Source organism: Globicephala melas, chromosome 14 (assembly GCF_963455315.2).
Source record: "Globicephala melas chromosome 14, mGloMel1.2, whole genome shotgun sequence".
Lineage (NCBI taxonomy): Eukaryota > Metazoa > Chordata > Mammalia > Artiodactyla > Delphinidae > Globicephala > Globicephala melas.
In genome coordinates this window covers 19,117,875-19,139,208 of record NC_083327.1, presented here as the reverse complement: position 1 = coordinate 19,139,208, position 21,334 = coordinate 19,117,875, and the positions used below count along the sequence as shown (strand labels likewise).

General features: G+C 42.0%; 1 non-coding gene across 1 annotated transcript; it reads left to right on the top strand.

The window, feature by feature from the left end:
* The first annotated feature begins 6,038 nt into the window (after nucleotides 1-6,038).
* Nucleotides 6,039-6,140, top strand: LOC115854878 (U6 spliceosomal RNA). Its single transcript, XR_004040156.1, has one exon. It is a non-coding gene; the product is annotated as a U6 spliceosomal RNA (small nuclear RNA).
* Nucleotides 6,141-21,334: the final 15,194 nt, after the last annotated feature.

The window sequence follows — 21,334 nt, the reverse complement described above, 5'->3', positions numbered from 1 at the left end:
ACTGACTGTATAGTTCACATCGAACATGTAATCATCACAGACAATGGTTTCATACTTAGCCCCCTGACAGACTAAGGCAAGAAGTATAACAATGGAGAGGGGTGTGTTCTGTAGACCAGTTGCCAATGCTACAGGCAAGTGGATACACCCTTCCTTGGGCCAGAGAGGAAGGTTATAGCTTCCTCCCTCTCCCACTAATAAAACGTGCATCTGCAAGTGTTCAGATTGATCATGACTCCTCCAGTGCCTAAAGAATAATCATCTCTGGTTGCTCTTTGGGGAGAGAGCATCCCCACAGTGCAAAGTTGATGCAGCAGGTTATAGGATGTGTGGGCAATTTAGAAGTGAGACTGAAAGAATCCAAGTTGTAAATTCTTGTTCCTTTAGAGTGACAAGTTAATTTTAAATGTGTAGACATCATCCTGGGTAAGGGAGGCCAGAAGGTTTCCCCAGAACCTCCTGTGGTTCAGATTTACTTCTAATGGTGGATATACTCAGGTTGGAGTCATTTTGCCCTGGTGACCATCAGCATAGGGAACACTGAGCTGACAAGGAGGCTTTGGACAAAGGCTGTGGAGGTGGGTGGCCAGTGATGTCTGACCCAGGTGTCCTAGCCTCTGACACCATCACTCAGGGCTTCTTGTGACTAGGAATAGATCCCTGCAGAGTAGGAGTATAAGAGGGAGTCTAAGGCCCAGGGGCCTCCTGTCTCCACCCTTACCCTCTTGGGCTGCTCCTTCCTCTAAACAGAAATACCATCCTTCACACTTCTCTCTCTAACTCTCATTAATCTATCCTTCCATCCAGTGTATATTTGCTTGGCTACCAGCTAGCCTTGTACTAGGCAGTAGGGACACAAAGATGACAGGGCACAGCCTCTGCCCTCAAGGAGTTCATGTGGGGGACAGATATGTGAACAAATAATGTCAACACAGTAGGAAAAGCGACATGCCTAGTACTGTGGAGGATCAGAGGGGACTTGGTACCTTTTTCTGGGGGAGGTGGGGGTGGGTAGCTTGGAAGAAGAGTTGATGTTTGAGATGGGTCTTGAAGGAAGAGTAGAAGTATGCCAGGTAGAGATGGAGGAGAATTAAGGTGCTCATTTGGCAAAGTTTAGAGTTTATTGTGTAGGCAACATCAATCCATTCTAAGCAGGAGGGGACGTGGTTGGACTATTAGAAAAATAACTCTAGTAGTAATTTAGAAGGCACCTTAAAGGACTTTAAGACAAGGAGACAATGAAGATGAGACATCATAGTCTGGTAGGCAAAAGTGAGGACCTGAAACAAGATAGTATGAGCACTTTCATTAGCTATGTTAAAGCTCATTCATCCAGAGTCTATTCATTGTAAGCCAGAAGGTATAAAATATGAGTATTTAAAAATCTGTTAAACGTATTCCTCCCCAAGTACGACCAGGCATATTCTGCTTCATAGGATGACAGACAGATTTTGGGGTGTGCTTTGGTGCTCTGAATACTAACACTCCTACTAATACGAACACACTAACACTAAAGGCAATAACAAATAAGTCTTTTCTTTTGTTGGAGCAGCTCTGGGCCCTTTAAGATAGAGGGTTTCCGCACTTGGGCACAGTGCCCGCAGGGGCATGTGGATGGCGGGGACAGAGTGGTTGGGAAGGCCTGCTTCAGGGTCCTCAACCTTGGCCTCCCTAGGGCTTCCCTCCCAGGCCTCTTGAGGGGTGGTACAGATTAGAGCTGGAGTCTTAGGGGCATTTCTCCCAAGCAGCACTGTCCCTACACGTGGCCAAAAGAGCAGAATCTCTATGAGGATAAAGGCAGCTGAGGCCTGTCTCCTGCCACTGCTGATACCCTCTTACCAGAAGGGAGCTGGTGAACAGACTTGGCCTCCAACCTTGGCAAGATTTCTAATCCCTGCTCTGATACAGAATTTACTTTCCTTTCATCCCTATTCTTTGAGATAACATTGTATTTCTTGAAAGGCATAATGATTTCAGAGTCAAGTTGACATCCTCAACATTGGCAAGAAATAGCCCTTGTTAAAATTGAATAAGTCACATGAATTATTTATTCTCTTCACTGAAGAGAAGATGCACTCACACCTTTAGTTAAATTCTTCTTCTATTCTTTTGGTACTGTCTCTGGAGACCTTTGAACTTTTCTTTTCCAAAATTACCCTAGAACCAAAGGCAGAAACCCGTCTAAGCGTAGAGGAAGGCCCACATCTTGTGAGGAGCAGTGTGAACAGACTGGAATCCTCAGTCTCTGGGATGAGACCCATGAGGATCTGCTGATATGATTTGCTTTATGGCATAAGGCAGTTTTCAGATCTTGTGTTTATGTGAATGCTATTCTAGGGTACAGATTTATTCGCAAATGTTTTTATTGCATTCTCCCGAGAACTATTTGATAAACTTCAAAGTACCGACATTTCTGTGGTTATAAAACAAGTGTCAGAGTGTTTATCAGGTTATTCTCTTGGTGTCATTTCTACTCCCTTTCCTAGCCCCACTTCCGCCTTAATTCAGAAACAAAATTCAAAATCTCATAATCAAGTACTTACTATCAAACATAAAAGGATTACTAGAAAAACAAACATGTTGAAAATGTCTCCCAAATCTGACCACAGTCATTTAAGTAATGCGGATGACAAAGAGACTCAAGTCAGATTTCTTAACTACGAAGGATGCAGTGTATCTTTCTCAGAGGGAAGGTTTTGAATTGAATTTTCAATGGATGAGGCAGTTGAGGTTTCAGAGATCAACTGGTTCGTCCAAAGTGATAAGTATAGCTGTTAATTTTATCGTGTGTGTGTGTATGTGTGTGTGTGTGTGTGTGTGTGTGTGTGTGTTTTCTACTAGGCTCCAGATGGAAAAGATCCCATAGCCCTTCTCATTTTTCACCTATGAATAGGCTCCCTCCTCATAATCCAGTTATTTCTGGTTCCCTTCTTTCCTACCATGTGCCCATTGGGATTTCCCTGCCCTTACCTTAAATAAATCTGAGCTCCTCAGGAACCCCCCTTGTCCCATTTAGAGGTCATTGCACCCAAACATGCTGTTCTGCTGCTTTCTTTAGTGAGTGACTAACGGTCCATGTGGGGCATCACAGAGATGTCTGTTGCTCAAAAATTATAATCTCCCTCTTCTATCAAGGGGACAGAGACGCATTTCATAAAACCTTTCAAAACGGGTTAAATTGGTGATCATTAAGATGGCCAGCACTATTCATTGCTATATTGGGCTGTTTCCCCATTAATAAGAAAAATCTTCCACTCACTTCTATTTGTCATTTATGACAATAGCAGACTCTTGGTGAGGAGAAATGTGACTTTCTCCTTTTGGGCTTAAGACTAATGAGCCCTTCCTTAAACCTTGCCTCCTGAGTTTCCCGATGCATTGTTTTTCCCTCCTGGAGAATATTTCACCGATGGTTTGGGTTCTTTTTTCTGTTTTTTTTGTTTTGTGAGAGGACAGCATGAATGTTCATGTGACTGGCCCGCTAAGGACACATGCATATTTCAGTGATAACTCCCAGAGTCCACTTTCCTCCCACTGGCCTCAGACAGCAAAGCTCTTCATTTTGGGGTTAGAACTTCTCTCTGGGATGTGGCACATTTCTGAGCCACATCATTCATGCTCACTAAAGGAGAAAATTCTCCTCCCCTTGTGGGAGGCTCTGGACTCTATCTCAGTTAGGCAACATTTGCTAGTTTCAACCATGATGTTCCTGCCGTGAGGTTTCTGTGGGTGTCCTGCAGAGAGGTCGAAAACCCTCCAGGGTACCCACTGTGACTTTGCCTCTGAGAGACTGCGGGGGCCCCTCTGTTATGCATCCTGACTTCTGGTGTCTGTAAACTCTCCTGGTACCTATACCGCCTCTAATTTCCTCTGGGGAGTCATCCTTTTCCCTCCCCTAGTCCGTGTCATGTAGATGGTCCTGATTACAGCGGTGAGTATGGGTTCTATGTGTAAGCCAGCTCCTCGGAGCCTCTCAGCCACAAGGGCTGCAGCTGCTTCAGGGACCAGCCTTGAAGCAGAGAGTCCATAAGATACAGTTAGACCTTTCCTGGGCTCCTAAGAGACGCGCAGGGGCCGTCCTTGCATTTGTGAGGAGAGGAGGCAGTTGCTGTGAGCATCCTGCATCCACGTGGATGCTGAATCTGGAGCCAGTGCCAAGGGAGCAACGCTGAAGAGTGAGAAATTGGTCCCTGATGACATTGTTTGAGCCTTGAATCAACCTATGTGAAGCTAGTCTCCTCTGTTGCACCACCAATAAATGATCTTTTCTTGCTTAAAGTGGTTTAGGAGCGTCCTTCAAGATGGCGGAGGAGTAAGACATGGAGATCACCGTCCTCCCCACAAATACATCAGAAATAATCTACATGTGGAACAACTCCTACAGAACACCTACTGAACGCTGGCAGAAGACCTCAGACCTCCCAAAAGGCAAGAAAGTCCCCACGTACCTGGGTAGGGCAAAAGAAAAAACAGAGACAAAAGAATAGGGACGGGACCTGCACCAGTGGGAGGGAGCTGTGAAGGAGGAAAGGTTTCCACACCCTAGGAAGCCACTTCGTGGGCGGAGACTGCGGGTGGCGGAGGGGGAAAACTTCGGAGCCACGGAGGAGAGCGCAGCAACAGGGGTGCGGAGGGCAAAGCGGAGAGATTCCCGCACAGAGGATCGGTGCCGACCAGCACTCACCAGCCCGAGAGGCTTGTCTGCTCACCCGCCGGGGCGGGTGGGGCTGGGAGGTGAGGCTAGGGCTTCGGAGGTCGGATCCCAGGGAGAGGACTGGGGCTGGCCACGTGAACACAGCCTGAAGGGGGGGCTATTGCGCCACAGCTAGCCAGTAGGGAGTCCGGGAAAAAGTCTGGAGCTGCCGAAGAGGCAAGAGGCCATTGTTTCAGGGTGCGCAAGGAGAGGGGATTCAGAGCACCGCCTAAACGAGCTCCAGAGACGGTTGCGAGCCGCGGCTAACAGTGCGGACCCCAGAGACGAGCATGAGACGCTAAGGCTGCTGCTGCCGCCACCAAGAAGCCTGTGTGCGAGCACAGGTCACTATCCACACCTCCCCTCCCAGGAGCCTGTGCAGCCCGCCACTGCCAGGGTCCCGTGATCCAGGGACAACTTCCCCGGGAGAACACAGGGCGTGCCCCAGGCTGGTGCAACGTCATGCCAGCCTCTGCAGCCGCAGGCTCGCCCTGCATCCGTACCCCTCCCTCCCCCCGGCCTGAGTGAGCCAGAGCCCCCGAATCAGCTGCTACTGTGACCTCGTCCTATCTGAGCGAAGAGCAGACGCCCTCCTGCGACCTACACGCAGAGGCAGGGCCAAATCCAAAGCTGAACCCCAAAACTGTGTGAACAAAGAAGAGAAAGGGAAATCTCTCCCAGCAGCCTCAGGAGCAGCGGATTAAAGCTCCACAATCAACTTGATGTACCTGCATCTGTGCAATACCTGAATAGACAATGAATCATCCCAAATTGAGGAGGTGGACATCGGGTGCAACTGTACACGTGGGGTTTGCTTTCTACATCTCATTTGTTTCTGGTTTTACGTTTATCTTAGTTTAGTATTTAGAGTTTATTATCATTAGTAGATTTATTTATTGATTTGGTTGCTCTCTTCCTTTTTTCTATGCTTGGTGTGATTTTGTCTACATAGCTTTGCTTTTACCATTTGTCCTAGGATTCTGTCTGTCCATTTTTTTTAGTATAGTTTTTAGCGCTTGTTATCATTGGTGGATTTGTTTTTGGTTTGGTTGCTCTCTTTCTTTCTTTTTTAAATTATTTTAAATTTTTAATAATTTTTTATTTTAATAACTTTATTTTATTTTATATTTTTCTTTCTTTCTTTTTTTCTTCCATTTATTCTGAGCCGTGTGGCTGACAGGGTCTTGGTGCTCCGGCCAGGTGTCAGGCCTGTGCCTCTGAGGTGGGAGACCCGAGTTCAGGACATTGGTACAACAGAGACCTCCCAGCTCCATGTAATATCAAATGGCGAAAGCTCTCCCAGAGATCTCCATCTCAATGCTAAGACCCAGCTCCACTCAACGACCAGCAAGCTACAGTGCTGGACTAAAATTGGAGTGATACAGAGAAGATTAGTATGGCCCCTGTGCAAGGATGACACGTAAATTCGTGAGCGTTCCATATTTTTGCTGGAGAGGGTGTGGAGAAAAGGGCACCCTCTTGCACTGTTGGTGGGAATGTAAATTGATACAGCCACTATGGAGAACAGTATGGAGGTTCCTTAAAAAACTAAAAATAGAACTACCATCCAACCCAGCAATCCCACTACTGGGCATATACCCTGAGCAAACCATAATTCAAAAAGAGTCATGTACCACAATGTTCATTGCAGCTCTATTTACAATAACCAGGACATGGAAGCAACCTAAGTGTCCATCAACAGATGAATGGATAAAGAAGATGTGGCACATAGATACAATAGAATATTACTCAGCTATAAAAAGAAACGAATTGGGTTTTTGTAGTGAGATGGATGGACCTAGAGTCTGTCATACAGAGTGAAGTAAGTCAGAAAGAGAAAAACAAATACCATATGCTAACACATATATATGGAATCTAAAAAAAAAAATTGTTCTGATGAACCTAGGGACAGGACAGGAATAAAGATGCAGATGTAGAGAATGGACTTGAGGACACAGGGAGGGAGAAGGGTAAGCTGGGGCAAAGTGAGAGAGTGGCATGGACATATACACACTACCAAATGTAAAATAGATAGCTAGTGGGAAGCAGCCACATAGCACAAGGAGATCAGCTCAGTGCTTTGTGACCACCTAGAGGGGTGGGACAGGGAGGGTGGGAGGGAGATGCAAGAGGGAGGGGATATGGGGATATATGTATATGTATAGCTGATTCACTTTGTTATAAAGCAGAAACTAACACACCATTGTAAAACAATTATTCTCTAATAAAGATGTTAAAAAATAATAAAGTCGTTTAAGTGATTTGAATGGGATGTTTGGCCACTTGTAGCCAGAACCCTGTCTGCTAGACTCGTATGGTAGCCAAGAAGTAGCGTGTGTGTGTGTGTGTGTGTGTGTGTGTGTTTTCTTTTGATTTTTCAGGAATAGAAAAAAAGATGAGGACTGACCCATTCCAAAAATGCTCACCAGTAGATTACCTAATTATTTAGAATGACAAACTAGAATGTTAATTTTTTAAAAAGCCTTGTGAGAAAATAAAAAAATAGAAATATCTAGGAAAAAAAGACTTCTAGGTACGAAGGTCACTAAAAATTACAGCAAAAGGTGAGTTTTTAAATATTTGTATCATTTATTTACTCTTACCCACAGGCTATTTCAGGATATTTTCACAGTTTGATCCTTTCTGTCGGCTATTAAATAGTTTGGTACAAAATACAGTTCGGTGTATTTAATAGACTTTGTTTGGGAATGTGGTTTGTTCTTTGACCCTGGGCAAGTTTCTTCACCTTAACATTTGAGGGATATTATTCTGGACTTAATGTACGTGAAGCTCCTAGATTGGGGCCTGGAATAAAGGAGGCACTCAAACGTGGGAGCAGCTGCTGTTTATTATTATTACCCACACTCTGGTCACTTGCTAGAAATATGAGTCACCCTCCCTGTGTGCCTGTTTTCACTAGTCCTGGTCAGGAAGTGTCTCGGGCCTGTTGTTGGTCTTCCCTGATGGTGTGGAATTAGCTGCCTTGCATATTGATTGTAACTAATGACAAAATGGCCCCTCCTGGGAATTCTGTATTTCTCCTCACCAGTCATTTCTGGACTTCTGATTTTTATTATCAACAAGGAAGAACATAAAATATAGTTACTTAAGGCAGAACTGGGAGATGAAACAACAACGGAAAGTGATGGATTGTCACTGCCCTCTGTGCAAACAGGTATGCTCGTAATCCTCAGGTTATTTCCTGCTGAGCAATACTAAAAAATATAAAATTGTGCGATGGTTAAGTAATATTATTTTATTATGTTATTCCACGGATGGCAAATACAAGACGTCTGTGGGGCCATCTCCCAGTCCCCTGATAATCTTAGTCCCGTTTCTCACTGAGCCTTAGCTTGGGCTTAGAGTCCTTCTCAACCCAAAGCACCAGAAATGGGATGCTTGAGTTGGAAACTTTTCTCCCCCTTTCATCCTTGGGCTTCTGCCTTTTGAGATTTTATTACTGAAGTTGCTTACATATTTTGAAGTGTTTTAAACTTTTCTTTTAATTCTCTACATACTTTGGCTTTCAGTAGGAGAAGGGATTATTTGTACAGTCATGAGGCTAGAAGCATCTGGTCCCATGACTCAGTTTCCTCCTTTAGGGAAAAGGGACTGTCTTTCTGGGATTGCTTTCTTTTTTTTTTTTTTAATTTTATTGGAGTAGAGTTAATTTACAATGTTGTGTTAGTTTCAGGTGTACAGGAAAGTGATGCAGTTATACATATACATATATTCATTCTTTTTCAGATTCTTTTCCCATATAGGTTATCACAGAATATTGAGTAGACTTCCCTGTGCTTTACAGTAGGTCCTTTTTGGTTATCTATCTTATATATAGTAGTGTGTGTATGTTGGGATTGCTTTCTATCTTAGCCCAACATATGAGAACAATAGAAACAAGCAAAAACCCTCCATACAAAATAGGTAAAAAAGAATATAAATCTAGAAAAGCAATGGCGACAGATAAGAGTCTCAGAGGAGGAAATCAGGGAAGAGATGTCATAATCAAAAATTCTGGACTCAGTTTGGATTCATCAATAAACATGCAGTGGGACATCTGCTAAGTGAAGCACTGGGATGCAGAAATAAACAAGAATAGTTCTTGCCCTTGAGGAGCTCACAGTCTGGATAGGCGGCGGATGTGTAGAACAAAGCCCGTAAATACCAGGCACTGTGGCGAGCGCTGTGTTGTGTCTGAGGAGAGGAAGATGGTAGGATTGAGTGTCTCAGGTGACCTGATCACATTAAGTAAAGGGGTCCCTGCTGATGCTGTCTCACACTCCTTGTTTCATAAATCACAGATTGGGTATTAATAACTACGTGAGTTGTTACTTGACTTTCTCTTGCCCTATGTGAAGCCCTAGTGTTCCTGGTAAGTCTGAGGAGCCAAGTGTGGTGATGAATAGTTCAAAAACTCAGGCTCTGGAATCCGACAGTCCGAGCTTTGAGTCTTGACCTGTGGCTTACTTGCTGTGTGACTCTGGGAAACTCAATGACCACTCTGGCTCCAGTTTCTTAATTTAGTGATTATTGTGGCAATTAAAATAGAGAGTATCTCTGAGGTATCTGAGGTACCTTAGGTGATAAGTAAAAAAATTTATTATTCTTTATTTTTTTTAACATCTTTATTGGAGTATAATTGCTTTACAATGGTGTGTTAGTTTCTGCTTTATAACAAAGTGAATCAGATATACATATACATATGTTCCCATATCTCTTCCCTCTTGCATCTCCCTCCCTCCCACCCTCCCTATCCCACCCCTCTCGGTGGTCACAAAGCACCGAGCTGATCTCCCTGTGCTATGTGGCTGCTTCCCACTAGCTATCTGTTTTACCTTATTTACAAAAGGTAGTGTATATATATGTCCATGCCACTCTCTCACTTTGTCACAGCTTACCCTTCCCCCTCCCCATATCCTCAAGTCCATTCTCTAGTAGGTCTGTGTCTGTATTCCCTTCTTGATTAATTTTGTTGTCTTTATTATCAGGTCAATGATGTTGAACTCTGATTCAACAGTTGTGCTTTATTTGTCCACTTCCAATTGGAAGTTTATTGTATCGAATTACAAAGAAAAAGATGAACTCAATTTGTGACCAAGAGACAAAGATTGGGGACTTGGCAATGGTGGAGGCAGACTTTGGACTTTGTGTTTGGGTTGGGAGATAGGGGTTGAGCAATAAAGATTCTGATTGAAGGGACAGAACCACCAGAGTGGAGCACAGTAGAGGTCCGGGAAGGGTGACCCTAGCGTGGGGCTAGAAGATGAAGAAAACTGACATGGAGAAAAGTCTGCTCCTAAGCGTTCTCCAGGGGGCCAGAGAAAACTATCGTAGAATTTTGGAACAGTTTTGTTGATGTGTTGACAGCTAAGGTTAGAGAGGTGTTTCCTTCTGAAAATCCCAAGTGTGTAGAGAATGAGCTCTTGCTGAATATTTCAGCTTTAGTTTAACTTCTTCCTGCATAACCAGTGTGTGTGTGTGTGTGTGTGTGTGTGTGTGTGTGTGTGTGTATGATGTTTGTTTGTTGGCTGTGTGGAGTTGATTATATCCTAAATAAGTGAGATCTGAAAGGATAGAAGAAACGATGCAGCAGGGGGCAGGTAACCACAACACTACTTTTATTTGTTTTGTGAACCAGCAGTCAGCAGAGCCCAGCACACTTGACTGATGGGGAGAGCGCACGGGCAGAGGCAGCTGTAATGCAATGTTCTCAGAATTTGGCTCCGTCTCTACCTGGTGACAGCAGTTCGGAGTTGGGTAAAAATTCTAGCCCATCAGGATAAGGCGGTCACTAAAAGCTGTCTAGAACCTGAAAATTCCAAATAAGTGATGAGAGGAAGCATCAAAAAAAGACATTTGCACTTCAAAAACAAGCAATAAAAATACCAATTTCCCAAACAAGTAGGTTAGGTGGCAATATTACTAGTTAACATTTCCTCATATGTTTCAATAAGTAATCTCTGAATTTGGTATTATCTCCATTTTGTAGTCTCAGAGGCTTGGGGTAGCTTGCCCAAAGTCACCATCTGGTTAGGGACCAAGCCTGGATTAGAACTGGGTCTGACTGGTACTAGAGAATGAACTCTCAACCACTCAGCTGTGCCTCCTTGAAAGATGACTCACCATAGTAGTCCTTACACACACAAACACACACACGCACACACACCCCAAATTAGGAGTTGGTAGCTGAAATAAGATCAAAACATATCTTTTAAAGATTATATCTGAGCTTGGGATTAACATATACACACTACTATATTTAAAATAGATAACCAACCAGGACGTACTGTATAGCACAAGGAAGTCTACTCAATATTCTGTAATAACCTGAATGGGAAAAGGATTTGAAAAAGTATAGATATATGTATAAGTATAACTGAATCACTTTGCTGTACACCTGAAACTAACACAACATTGTAAATCAACTCTACTCCAATGTAAAATAAAAATTAAAAAAAAAAAGACAGTGCCCCATCCAAAAAATAAAGAAAGATCTTATCTGTTGTGTAGGACAAATGCCATACTTTCCACAGTGTACTTTTTTATTGGAATATGTGGATAAAGAACTAACTTTACCTAGTCATTCATATAATCTTGTTGGTAGAGCAACAACTTCCTTTATTTTTTTCTTCCTGGTGCAACATATCATTTAATTCCCTTTGACAGGTTCAGGTTTACTCTTCTTTTTTTTTTTTTAACATCTTTATTGGAGTATAATTGCTTTACAATGTTGTGTTAGTCTCTGCTGTATAACAAAGTGAATCAGCTATATGTATACATATGTCCCCATATCCCCTCCCTCTTGTGTCTCCCTCCCACCCTCCCTATCCCACCCCTCTAGGTCGTCACAAAGCACAGAGCTGATCTCCCTGGAACAACAACTTTCTAATCTAGTTTCTCTGATGCTAAAATTCATTTGAGCAACTCAGGTCCTAGTGACTTTCTATGGCAGGGGATAAGCTAAAATTCTTCTGGATGACTTCACTGCTGGGAATGCCCTTCTCCGGCAAACACTGCGTGTAATATTAAAAGTCCTGGGAGCAGATAGGCTTGCAAAATGTGAAGAGCACTTGGCTTGTGAGCAGGGAGAGTATGGTAACCCTCAGACTGCCACTGGTACAAAGTGTCAGAGGAAGCAGTGCATATTACAGGGAAGCTGGAAGAATTAAAAAAGGGGGGTTTGTATCATCTATTAATAGTCTGTTTTATTTTTTTAATTTTTATTTTTTAATAGTCTCTTTAAAAAGTCTGTCTTAGTAAAGCAAAGAATTTTCTTTGCAAAATCAGAAAACTGGAGGCTCAGAGCACACGTGTGTTCCAGATCCTTCTTAAATATTACTGAATCTGCAGATGTCTGTCTCCTCAGTCAGTACAGGAAGTGCTGGTCAGTTGTGAGGAAAGGTCAACTGTCCACAGCACAGAACACTTCTGGGTCCTGACAGTCACAGAAGACAGGGGACCGGACAGGAGTCAGGACTGCAGCAAGGGTGTATGCAGCTGGGGTGCAGGGTGGCTGCCACCCTCCTCGCCCTCCTAAGCCTCTGGACACGGCCTAGCTTCTGTGACCCAGGGACCAGAACCACGGACAGTGCAGCAAGGAGCCTGTTCTCAGTCTTAGATGGAGCCAGGGCTGAAGGGGTACAACACTACAAGGACCATCCTTGTGCCTTCAGAGAATTCAGCTGACATCTGGGGGGTCTGTGGGCAGGGACTCCGGAGCAGAATTGCATATGCTCTTACAGAAGCTGCCTCCCCAATGCATCTTCTCCCCAAACTTTACCCCCCAAGTGAGAAAGGCAAGCCACAAATATTATGGATTCTTTAAGAACCTTAATATTTGCCCCTCTTCTATGGTTATTCATAGAACATGTCATCAGTTTCATTTAGATGAGAAAAATAAGAAAGCATTGTTTGCTCTGGTTATATATTAACACCTCACTTTTCCATTTCACAGAGTTAGTGAGTGGGGATGTGTGTGGGTGTATGTATGTAAAGGTAGACACATATGAGTAGGAATACATGTTCTCATTTAATCCCTGTAACTTTATAAAATAATATTATTCATATATACATATGTAATACATATACCTCTATACATATGTACATATCTACATACACATTGACTTTATAAAATGGCATGCCTATTTTATTAAAGAAAAAACTGGGACTCGGAGAAATTGACTGACAAACTTGAAAAGTTGATGTTCCTGAGAGGCACAGCCTGCATGAGAGCACAGGGCTTCTGACTGAGTCCCAGGCCCTTTGAACACTCCCCTCGCCCCCAGTTTCAACTCAGTGTCAAGCCCACTGACTGCCTTCTCCAGGTACGCTTGAGTCAGGACTGTCCTGGGATGTTTAGCCACCTGGCACAAGTCATCAAAATAAAAAAGTAAGGGGACAGACAGTTTTGAGGGCATTAACCCACTGTGGTCCCCTTTGCCTGGCAAAGCAATAAAGCTATTCTTTTCTACTTCACCCAAAACCCTGTCTCTGAGATTCAGTTCAGTGTTTGGCATCAGAGACATGCATGCAGAAGGTGGAAGCAAATGAGCTGGCTGGGTGCTGAGGATGAGGCTCCATAGAGAGGAGATAAAAGTCCCTGTGCTTCTCACTCTCCGGGATTCTCTGGTAATGTTTCAGCACCTTCAACTGAACTTCTATACTTTTTGCAAGAAGCAAGATTGGGGTTAGTCTGCTAGCAGGGAGCTAAGCTTTTACAGAGGCAGTGAGTACACAAAGCAGTGAGAGCAGCACTGCCAAGCTCCCTTCTTTCCCAGGAACCACACTCAGCATCTGAGCATTGAACCGCTGATTGGGGTCAAGTTCAAGTTTGCTCCAGCGTCTCATTCTCCTGGGACCAGTTGTCTCCCACAGCTGAGTCTGTGCCTTGTGGCAGAACCATCAAAGGGGCAAAGGAAACAAAGAGATGGGGCAACTCTTAATGTTTTGTGTTGAAATGGGTTGACATCCGCTCCTCAGAGTTCCAAAGGCCAAAGTTCCAAAGTCCATATGAGGGAAAGACTCTTCCCAGGGGTTTTCTCTGAAGATGGGGGAGGAGTAAGACATGGAGATCACCTTCCTCCCCACAGATACATCAAAAATACATCTACATGTGGAACAACTCCTACAGAACACCTACTGAATGCTGGCAGAAGACCTCAGACCTCCCAAAAGGCAAAAACTCCCCATGTACGTGGCCGTGTGGCTGACAGGGTCTTGGTGCTCCAGCTGGGCGTCAGGCCTGAGCCTCTGAGATGGAAGAGCCGAGTTCAGGACATTAGGCCACCAGAGACTGCCCGGCCCCATGTAATATCATTCAGCAAGAGTTCTCCCAGAGGTCTCCATCTCAATGCTAAGACCCAGCTCCACTCAACGACCAGCAAGCTACAGTGCTGGAAACCCCATGCCAAACAACTAACGAGATAGGAACACAACCCCACCCATTAGCAGAGAGGCTGCCTAAAATCATACTAAGTTCATAGAAACACCAAAACACACCACTGGATGCAGTCCTGCCTACCTGAAAGACAAGATCCAGCCTCATCCATCAGAACACAGGCATCAGTCCCCTCTACCAGAAAACCTACACAATCCACTGAACCAACCTTACCCACTGTGGGCAGACACCAAAAACAACGGAAACTATGAACATGTAGCCTGCAAAAAGGAGACCCCAAACACAGTAAGTTAAGCAAAATGAGAAGACAGAGAAATACACAGCAGATGAAGGAGCAAGGTAAAACCCCACCAGACCTAACAAATAAAAAGGAAATAGGCAGTCTACCTGAAAAAGAATTCAGAGTAATGATAGTAAAGATGATACAAAGCCATGGAAGTAGAATGGAGAAAATAAAAGAAACATTTAACAAGGACCTAGAAGAACTAAAGAGCAAACTAACAATGATGAACAACACAATAAATGAACAATAGCTGAATAAATGAGGCAGAAGAATGGATAAGTAACCTGGAATATAAAATAGTGGAAATAACTACTGCAGAGCAGAATAAAGAAAAAAGAATGAAAAGAATTGAGGACAGTCTCAGAGACCTCTGGGACAACATTAAATGCACCAGCATTCGAATTGTAGGGCTCCCAGAAGAAGAAGAGAAAAAGAAAGGGACTGAGAAAATATTTGAAGAGATTATAGTTGAAAACTTCCGTAACATGGGAAAGGAAATAGTCAATCAAGTCCAGGAAGTGCAGAGAGTCCCGTACTCTCATACAGGATAAATCCAAGGAGAAACATGCCAAGACATATATTAATCAAACTATCAAAAATGAAATACAAAGAAAAAATATTAAAAACAGCAAGGCAAAATCAACAAATAACATACAAGGGAATCCCCATAAGGTTAACAGCTGATGTTTCAGCAGAAACTCTGTAAGCCAGAAGGGAGTGGCAGGACATATTTAAAGTGATGAAAGGGAAAAACCTACAGCCAAGATTACTCTACCCAGCAAGGATCTCATTCAGATTTGTTGCAGAAATTAAAACCTTTACAGACAAGCAAAAGCTAAGAGAATTCAGCATCACCAAACCAGCTTTACAACAAATGTTAAAGGAACTTCTCTAGGTAGTAAACACGAGAGAAGGAAAAGACCTACTATAACAAACCTAAAACAATGAAGAAAACGGTAATAGGAACATACATATCGATAATTACCTTAAATGTAAGTGGATTAAATGCTCCCACCAAAAGACATGGACTGGCTGAAGGGATACAAAAACAAGACCCATATATATGCTGTCTACAAGAGACCCACTTCAGACCTAGGGACACATACAGACTGAAAGTTAGGATATGGAAAAAGATATTCCATGCAAATGGAAATCAAAAGAAAGCTGGAGTAGCAATTCTCATATCAGAAAAAATAGACTTTAAAATAAAGACTATTACAAGAGACAAGGACACTACATAATGATCAAAGGACTGATCCAAGAAGAAGATATAACGACTGTAAATATTTATGCAGCCAACATGGGAGCACCTCAATACATAAGGCAAATGCTAACAGTCATAAAAGGAGAAATCGACAGTAACACAATAATAGTAGGGGACTTTAATGCCCCCCTTTCACCAATGGACAAATCATCCAAAATGAAAATAAATAAGGAAACACAAGCTTTAAATGACACATTAAACAAGATGGACGTATTTTATAATTACAGGACAGTCCATCCACAGACAACAGAATACACTTTCTTCTCAAGTGCTCATGGACATTCTCCAGGAAAGATCATATCCTGGGTCACAAATCAAGCCTTGGTAAATTTATGAAAATTGAAATCATATCAAGTATCTTTTCTGACCACAACACTATGAGACTGGATATCAAATACAAGAAAAAAGCTGTAAAAAATGCAAACACACGGAGGCTAAACAATATGCTACTAAATAACCAAGAGATCACTGAAGAAATCAAAGAGAAAATTAAAAAAACCCTAGAAACAAATGACAATGAAAACACGATGACCCAAAACCTATTGGATGCAGCAAAACCAGTTCTAAGAGGGAAGTTTATAGCAATAGAATCCTACCTCAGGAAACAAGAAGAATCTCAAATAAACAGCCTAACCTTACACCTAAAGCAATTAGAGAAAGAAGAGCAAAAAACTCCCAAAGTTAGCAGAAGGAAAGAAATCATAAAGATCAGATCAGAAATAAATGAAAAACAAATGAAGGGTATGATAGCAAAGATCAATAAAACTAAAAGCTGGTTCTTTGAGAAGATAAAAAAGATTGAAAAACCGTTAGCCAGACTCATCAAGAAAAAAAGGGAGAAGACTCAAATCAATAGAATTAGAAATGAAACAGGAGAAGTACCCATGGACTGCAGAAATACAATGGACCATGAGAGATTACTACAAGCAACTATATGCCAATAAAATGGACAACCTGCAAGAAATGGACAAATTCTTAGAAAAGCATACCTTCTGAGACTGAACCAGGAAGAAATAGAAAACATAAACAGACCAATCACAAAACTGAAATTGAAACTGTGATTTAAAATTTTCCAACAAACAAAATCCCAGGACCAGATGGCTTCACAGGAGAATTCTATCAAACATTTAGAGAAGAGCTAACACCTATCCTTCTCAAACTCTTCCAAAATATAGCAGAGGGAGGAACACTCCAAAACTCATTCTACGAGGCCACCATCACCCTGATACCAAAACCAGACAAAGATGTCACAAAAAAAGAAAACTACAGGCCAATGTCTCTGATGAACATAGATGCAAAAATCCTCAAGAAAACACTAGCAAACAGAATGTAGCAACACATTAAAAGGATCATACACCATGATCAAGTGGGGTTTATCCCAGGAATGAAAGGATTCTTCAACATATGAAAATCATTCAATGTGATACACCATATTAACAAATGGGAAGATAAAAACCATATGATAATCTCAATGGATGCAGAAAAAGCTTTTGACAAAATTCAACATCCATTTATGATAAAAACTCTCCAGAAAGTAGGCATAGAGGGAACTTACCTCAACATAATTAAGGCCATATATGACAAACCCACAGCCAACATCGTTCTCAATGGTGAAAAAATTAAAACCATTTCTTCCAAGATCAGGAACAAGACAAGGATGCCCACCCTCACCAATATTACTCAACTTAGTTTGGGAAGTTTTACCCACAGCAGTCAGAGAAGAAAAAGAGAAGGAATCCAAATTGGAAAAGTAAAGCTGTCACTCTTTGCAGATGACATGATCCTATACATACTGAACCCTAAAGATGCTACCAGAAAACTACTAGAGCTAATCAGTGAATTTGGTAAAGTAGCAGGATACAAAATTAATGCACAGAAATCTCTTGCATTCCTATACACCAATGATGAAAAATCTGAAAGAGAAATTAAGGAAACACTCCCATTTACCATTGCAACAAAAAGAATAAAATACCTAGGAATAAACCTACCTAAGGCAGACAAAAGACCTGTATGCAGAAAACTATAAGACACTGATGATAGAAATTAAATATAATATAAACACATGGAGAGATATACCATGTTCTTGGAATGGAAGAATCAACTTTGTGACAATGACTCTACTACCCAAAGCAATCTACAGATTCACTGCAATCCCTATCAAACTACCAATGGCATTTTTCACAGAACTACAACAAAAAACTTCACAATTTCTATGGAAACACAACAGACCCCAAATAGCCAAAGCAATCTTGAGAAAGAAAAATGGAGCTGGAGGAATCAGGGGCCCTGACTTCAGACTATACTACAAAGCTACAGTAATCAAGACAGTATGGTACTGGCACAAAAACAGAAATATAGATCAATGGAACAGGATAGAAAGCCCAGAGATAAACCCATGCACATATGGTCACCTTATTTTTGATAAAGGAGGCAGGAATATACAGTGGAGAAAAGACAGCCTCTTCAATAAGTGGTGCTGGGAAAGCTGAAGAGCTACATGTAAAAGAATGAAATTAGAACACTCCCTAATACCATACACAAAAATAAACTCAAAATGGATTAAAGACCTAAATTTAAGGCCAGACACTATAAAACTCTTAGAGGAAAACATAGGCAGAACACTCTAGGACATAAATCACAGCAAGATCCTTTTTGACCCACCTCCTAGAGAAATGGAAATAAAAACAAAAATAAACAAATGGGACCTAGTGAAACTAAAAGCTTTTGCACAGCAAGGAAACCATAAAGAAGAGGAAAAGACAACCCTCAGAATGGGAGAAAATATTTGCAAATGAAGCAACTGACAAAGGATTAATTTCCAAAATTTACAAGCAGCTCATGCAGCTCAATATCAAAAAAACAAAAAACCCAATCCAAAAATGGGCAGAAGACCTAAATAGACATTTCTCCAAAGAAGATATACAGACAGCCAACGAACACATGAAAGAATAGTCAACATCACTAATCATTAGAGAAATGGAAATCAGAACTACAACGAGGTATCACCTCACACCAGTCAGAATGGCCATCATCAAAAAATCTACAACCAATAAATGCTGGAGAGGGTGTGGAGAAAAGGGCACCCTCTTGCACTGTTGGTGGGAATGTAAATTGATACAGCCACTGTGGAGAACTGTATGGAGGTTCCTTAGAAAACTACAAATAGAACTACCATGTGACCCAGCAATCCCACTACTGGGCATATACCCTGAGAAAACCATAATTCAAAAAGAGTCATGTACCACAATGTTCACTGCAGCTCTATTTACAATAGCCAGGACATGGAAGCAACCTAAGTGTCCATCAACAGATGAATGGATAAAGAGGATGTGGCACATATACAAGGTGGAATATTACTCAGGCATATAAAGAAACGATATTGGGTTATTTGTGGTGAGGTGGATGGGCCTAGAGTCTGTCATACAGAGTGAAGTAAGTCAGAAAGAGAAAAACAAATACCGTATGCTAACACATATATATGGAATCTAAAAAAAAAAAAAGGTTCTGACAAACCTAGGGGCAGGACAGGAATAAAGACGGAGACGTAGAGAATGGACTTGAGGACACGGGTAGGGGGAAGTGTAAGCTTGGACAAAGTGAGAGAGTGGCATGGAGTAATATACACTACCAAATGTAAAATAGATTGCTAGTGGGAAGCAGCCACATAGCAGAGGGAGATCAGCTGGGTGCGCTGTGACCACCTATAGGGGTGAGATAGGGAAGGTGGGAGGGAGATGCAAGAGGGAGGAGATATGGGGATATGTGTATATGTATAGCTGATTCACTTTGTTATAAAGCAGAAACTAATACAGCATTGTAAAGCAATTATACTCCAATAAAGATATTGAAAAAAAAAGAATAGCCTTTTCTAAAAATTAAATCAAATATAAAAAAAGAAAGAATATACAATGGAGAAAGGACAGCCTCTTCAATAAGTGGTGCTGGGAAAACTGGACAGCTACATGTAAAAGAATGAAATTAGAACACTCCGTCACACCATACACAAAAACAAACCCAAAATGGATTAAAGACCTAAATGTAAGGCCAGACACTATAAAACTCTTAGAGGAAAACACAGGCAGAACACTCTATGACATAAATCACAGCAAGATACTTTTTGACCCACCTCCTAGAGAAGTGGAAATAAAAACAAAAATAAACAAATGGGACCTAATGGAACTTAAAAGCTTTTGCACAGCAAAGGAAACCATAAAGAGGATGAAAAGACAGCCCTCAGAATGGGAGAAAATATTTACAAACGAAGCAACTGACAAAGGATTAATTTCCAAAATATACAAGCAGCTCATGCAGCTCAATATCAAAAAAACAAACAACCCAATCCAAAAATGGGCAGAAGACCTAAATAGACATTTCTCCAAAGTAGATATACAGATTGCCAACAAACACATGAAAGAATGCTCAACATCCCTAATCATTAGAGAAATGCAACTCAAAACTACAATGAGGTATCACCTAACACCAGTCAGAATGGCCATCATCAAAAAATCTACAAAAAATAAATGCTGGAGAGGGTGTGGAGAAAATGGCACCCTCTTGCACTGTTGGTGGGAATGTAAATTGATACAGCCACTGTGGAGAACAGTATGGAGGTTCCTTAAAAAAACTAAAAATAGAACTAACATATGACCCAGCAATCCCACCTCTGGGCATATACCCTGAGAAAACCATAATTCAAAAAGAGGCATGTACCACAATATTTATTGCAGCACTATTTATAATAGCCAGGACATGGAAGCAACCTAAGTGTCCATCGACACATGAATGGGTAAAGAAGGTGTGAGACATATATACAGTGGAATATTACTCAGCCATAAAAAGAAACGAAATTGAGTAATTTGCAGTGAGGTGGATGGACCTAGACAGAGTCTGTCATATAGAGTGAAGTAAGTCAGAAAGAGAAAAACAAATACTGTATGCTAACACATATATGTGGAATCTAAAAAAGAAAAAAAAATGTTCTTATGAACATAGGGGCAGGACAGGAACAAAGACGCAGATGTAGAGAATGGACTTGAGGACACGGGGAGTGGGAAGGGGAAGCTGAGATTAAGTGAGAGAGAGGCATGGACATATATATACTACCAATGTAAAGTAGATAGCTAGTGGGAAGCAGCCGCATAGCACAAGGAGATCAGCTGGGTGCTTTGTGACCACCTAGAGGGGTGGGATAGGGAGGGTGGGAGGGAGGGAGACGCAAGAGGGAAGAGATATGGGGACATATGTATATGTATAGCTGATTCACTTTGTTATACAGCAGAAACTAACACAACAGTGTAAAGCAATTATACGGCAATAAAGATGTTAAAAAAAAAAAAAAAAAGAAAGAGCGCCAGCACAGCACATGCCAGAAGCACACCTCCTGCCCGTGGGGTCTGATTTCACTGAAGTTGACTTCTTTTTTGCAGGACTGGGGTTAAGCTTTCATTGGCTGACCTTCCACAGTGGGGAGTTTAGTCGATTGTTCAACAACGTAGGAGGTGGTGTGGTGTGGAGGAAAGAGGGGGGCGGTTTGCAGCTGCACTGACCTTGGTTGGAATCCTGACTCTAGCACCTAGGAGACACTTATGTGTCCTCTTCAAATTACTTTGTGAACTTGCTTTCCTAATCTGTGAAGTGAGGATGACAGTACCTTCCAGAGCTGCGGTCTGATGCTTGGTGTCGTGGCAGGTGTCTCAT